This window comes from Trichosurus vulpecula, chromosome 6, assembly GCF_011100635.1.
Source record: "Trichosurus vulpecula isolate mTriVul1 chromosome 6, mTriVul1.pri, whole genome shotgun sequence".
Taxonomy (NCBI): domain Eukaryota; kingdom Metazoa; phylum Chordata; class Mammalia; order Diprotodontia; family Phalangeridae; genus Trichosurus; species Trichosurus vulpecula.
Genome location: NC_050578.1, coordinates 173,295,917 through 173,300,943, shown reverse-complemented (window position 1 = coordinate 173,300,943; position 5,027 = coordinate 173,295,917). Strand labels below are relative to the sequence as shown.

General features: G+C 41.6%; 1 pseudogene; it reads right to left on the bottom strand.

Moving 5' to 3' along the window:
* Window positions 1-3,421: 3,421 nt before the first annotated feature.
* On the bottom strand, window positions 3,422-4,637 carry LOC118855536 (annotated as a pseudogene).
* Window positions 4,638-5,027: the final 390 nt, after the last annotated feature.

The following is a 5,027-nucleotide window of genomic DNA, read 5'->3' as shown; positions in this document are numbered from 1 at the left end:
CCAAGAACTGCCAGCCTGGATTGGACTCATATCTTAAGCAGGCTCTGCACTCCTGCTCTGATCCGCCACTTAATTCCTCCTACCAGGTGGACCTGGGGCCAGAACCAACTGCAGCTGTAGTTCTGTAGCTGCTCCACCTCCGCTGGGCCCTCCCCCCTCCCCGGGCAGTGGCTGAAAGGGGAACTCCTATCACTCTGTCCCTTGCAGCTTTTCCCACTAACCTTCTCTGTTGTCTTTGGTGTTTGTGGGTTGACAAGTCTGGTAACTGCTGCAGCTCATTGATTCAGGGTGCTAGGGCCCACTCCACCTGGCTCCCAGTCTGGTTGGTACTGCCACCGCCCATGCTGGGCTCTGCTCCACTCCACTCCCAGCTCCCTGTGCAATAGACCTCACCCAATGACCATCTAGGCTGTCCTGGGCTGGAGCCCTGCTTCCCTCTGCTATTTTGTGGCTTCTTCAGTTCTAGAATTTGTTCAGAGTCATTTTTATAGGTTTTTGGAGGGACTTGGCAGGGAGCTCACACAAGTCCCTGCTTTCCAGCTGCCATTTTGCCTATATTCTTATTTTCTACCATTCCTCACAAAAGTTTTAAACAGAAGTGGGGATGACTTGTGACCTTCGAGAGTGACTTACATGTGGGGAACAAATTCTGATTTTTAAAAAGTAATATAATACTTTTTGTACTATCAACTTGATTATTTTCCCTTGCCTGGGGTGGATTGGGGGAGAGAGATTTCTAGTTCATTAAGATGTTGCATACTTGCGCAGCTAGGTGGCTCAGTGAGTAGAGCACTGGCCGTGGAGTCAGGAGGACCTGAGTTCAAATCCGTCCTCAGACACTTGACACATGTGCTAGCTGTGTGACCTTGGGCAAGTCACTTAACCACAGTTGCCCTGCCCCCCCCAAAGATATTGCATACTAATATATATGGAGCACCCCCATCTGTCATTTAAACATGAGTTTTCTTGCTAATCTGCCAGGGAGCTTTAGATGAGAGAACAGGTAAAGGGGGATAAACTGGGTGTATTCTGGCAGATGTGCAAGGCCCAAAAGTATCCCAATCATGCTAAGCTGGTAATTGTCACAAAATAGAACAGATTATGAAATTTGGTGCCACCTAGTCTGCTGCTGCATAGAGTTCTATATATTCTTCCTTTTTATTATTAATTTAAAGTTAAATACTAAAACTTAAATACACAATAAAAAAAGAAAAAAGAAATATTATAAACCTAAATACAAAATAAAAAAAAGAAAATAAAAGCATGTCATGTGCACAGCATTCCATTTCACCATTATGGAGAGCAATTTGGAACTATGCCCAAAAGGCTATAAAAACGTGCATACCCTTTGACCCAGCAATACCACTTCTAGGTCTGTATCCCAAAAAGATCATAAAAATGGGAAAAGGATCCACGTGTACAAAAATATTTATAAGAGTTCTTTTTGTGGTGGCCAAGAGTTAGATATCGAGGGGCTGCCCATCAATTGGGGAATGGCTGAACAAGTTGTGGTATATGAATGTAATGGAATATTATTGTGGTATAAGAAATGATGAACAAGCAGACTTCAGAAAAACCTGGAAAGATTTCTATGAACTGATGCTGAGTGAAGTGAGCAGAACCAGGAGAACATTGTACACAGTAACAGCCACAGTGTGCAAGGACTGATTTTGATAGACTTAGCCCTTCTCAGCCATTCAAGGACCTAAACCTTTTTCAAAGGATTCATGACAGAAAATACCATCCATATCCAGAGAAAGAATTATGGAGTCTTAATGCTATGTGAAGTAAGACTATTTTCTTTGTTTTTGCTTTGTTTTTTTTTTTTTTCTCACGGTCCTCCCATTCATTCTAATTCTTCTACACATTCACGAATGTGAAAATATGTTTAATAGGAATGTATATGTAGAGCCTATATCAGATTGCATGCCATCTTGGGGAGGGAGGAGGAGAGAGAGGGGGAGAAAATTTAAAACTTATGGAAGAGAATGTTGAAAACTAAAACTAAATAAACTTTAAAAAATAGATTTCTATTTCAAGAGAGCCTTCATAATAAATACTACACATTGTGTTCCACACTGTCCATCTTTCTTTTCTTCTCTGTAAGATTTGTTTTGTTCTCTGCTGTGAAATTTTTATTTTGTTCTTTTTTCCCCCCTTCTTCCCCCACCTTCCCAAGAAAGCTACAATTAAGGGCAGATATATTTACATATACATACATACATATACATACATACATATATACATACATATGTATACACTTACACAAACACACAAACATATATACATACACATACACTTAGATATGTATAATCATACTCATATATTGACATACATATTCATAAGCATCTATGTAAGACGATACTATATGTATTTGTCCTCTGTTTCTCTGAGGGAGGATAATGTCTTCCTTCATAGGTCCAAGTCTTTCCATATTATTCTAAGTCCACCAACTTGTTTCATATACCAGAGCAATATTCCAACCTTATACTCTCTAGTTCTTTTAAATAGTCTAAAACAATATTGATTAATATGGCTGACCTATGGTGTATTTTTTTCTTATTAAATAATATTTTATTTTTACTCAATTACGTGTAAAAACAACTTTTAGCTTTTGTTTAAAGTTTGAGTTCCAAATTCTATCCTTTCCTTCCTCCCTTCCCCCCCTACAAGGTAGTAAGCAATCTGGTTATATATATATTTGATCATGTATAACATTTTGTGCAAGAAGACTTAAAAAAGTGCAAAAAACAGTATGCTTCAGTCTGTATTCAGACAACATCATTTCTTTCTCTGAAGGCAGATAGCATTTTTCATCATGAGTCCTTTGGGCATGTCTTGGATCACTGTATTGCTGAGAATAGCTAAGTCATTCACGGTTCTTCACTGTACAATATTACTGTTTATAATGTTCTCCTGGTTCTGCTCACTTCACTTTGCATCAGTTCATGTAAGTCTTGCCAGGTTGAAATCAGCCTACTCATCATTTCTTACAGTACAGTGATATTCCATCATAATCATATACCACAGCCATTCCCCAATTGATGGACATCCCCTCAGTTTCCAATTCTCAGCCCCTACAAAAACAGTTGCTATAAATATATTTTTTTACCAGTGGGTTCTTTTCCTTTTATTTTTTTAAATCTCTCTGGGACACAGAACTAGCAGTGGTACTGCTGGATCAAAAGAATCAGAGAGTTTTAAAAGTTGGGAGGGATCTTAGACATCATGTTAAAAAGCAAGTGACAACTAACAGTGGCTTTGTTTTGTTTGAAAAAGAATCCTCAGCCCAGTAACTTCATTCTTGATCATCTGATCTGTCCCTCACATCATTTTCTCAATCCAGTGGGAGGGAAGCTCATTGCCTTCTAAAGAGCTGTCAAAAGCCTGGTCATAGCCCAGAAAGTAGCTGCCCTGAGCATTACTTTGGGATTAATTGCAATTCATTCATAAGCCAAAGGGCAATGCTGAGCAAAGCCAAGGACCCTGACTGGTGAACTGCAGCCAAAGGAGTTGGAGCATACATTAGTAGAGTACTAATGCCTAAGTCCACCTGTGCATAGGCCACACTCAGCAATGTTGCCACTGCTATTTTGGCCCTTCGAGGAAAGGGGATTCTTCAGGAGAGGAAGTAAAGCCCAATAATGGCTGTGACTGAAGTGATTCCCAGCATTCAGTGATCAAACTGCACCATGATTGGATTCTCAAAGATGTTCCTAAGGACTGGAAAGAAAGTAAAAAGATCCTCTGGGATCCATCGCTCTCCCATTTTGGAAAAGGAGTTGTATACAAGGCTAGCATCCAAGCCTGCCACAAAAGCCCCTGAAAGAGCTGTAAGGGAAACCAGGCCCACGGTCCCATGAGCAGAATGCCTCAGCCACAGGAGCTGATGGGTTTCTGGCAACTTGTCTCGAGGAAGCAAGAGGGAGAGTGCAGTCCACAGGCTGGCATAATAGAGGACAAGGGCTGAGCCCAGCTGAGTGGCCAGCAGATACTGGCTCACCCGAAGGATGTTATGAGAATCTGGCTTTTCTTCTAATTCGCTCTTCACCATATACCATCCCAGCAGTCCCTGGAAACAGACTAAGCCACAGTGGGCAAGGACATAGCCTTCTATGCCATGGGTGAGTCAGCCTTTTCTCCAAAAGTATGCTAGGCCCACAATCTGTCCCCACATTTGATGTGAATACTCCATGTACTAGATAAACTAATTCTGCCAAGGTCATGTTCTGATTCAAGATTTTAAATTCTGGAAACTGCTAGCATTTTTGGAACTCTGCTTCCCATTCTTCTTGGCTTATGGGTGGTTTTATCTCCTTTATCAAGTGCCAATTTACTATGGAGAGCCCAGACCCTGTCAACCTAGTCAGTCCACCAAGAATAACTGCTCCTGCTTCTGTTCCACTGCAGACCAAGAGCCAATGGCCTTTAATCTGCTCGGCAGCCTTCGTGGGGATAGACACTGTCTCCCTTTCAGACTGCAAAGCTACTTCAGACAGAGTACTGTGCTGCCTTTGCAAGAGAGAGAACTTTTGCCAATGATGACAGCCACAACGTGGAGCCCCTCTAGTAGCCAGGAGCTGGACGCCTGGACTCTCCAGCACCACTTTTAGAGGAGGAAAGAGTAAGGGCAGCATCGTAAACAGGAATGCTGCTGGGCAGACTTTGAGTGCCTCAAAGTCACCACTGCTGGCACAACACTTTTTCTCATTAGCCCCATGCCTGCTTCCTCCCAAAATAGTGTACTTTCTCTATTTTTCTCTTTTGATTAAATCTATTTTAATTTTAACTTTATTTGAGATCATGATTACTACTCCTGCTTTACTTCCCTAATAAATACTCTTCTGATCTTTATTTTATGTTTGTGTGTATCTCCTATTTCCTATCCCTCCTGACTCCTCCACTCTACTTCTACCGGTTACCTTACCCCCCTATGACTTAACCTACCCCTCCACCAAAGATCTCTCCCTTATCCTCTTCCCCCTACAGAATCCATCCCTTATCTCCTTCCCCCCTCCATATCCCCT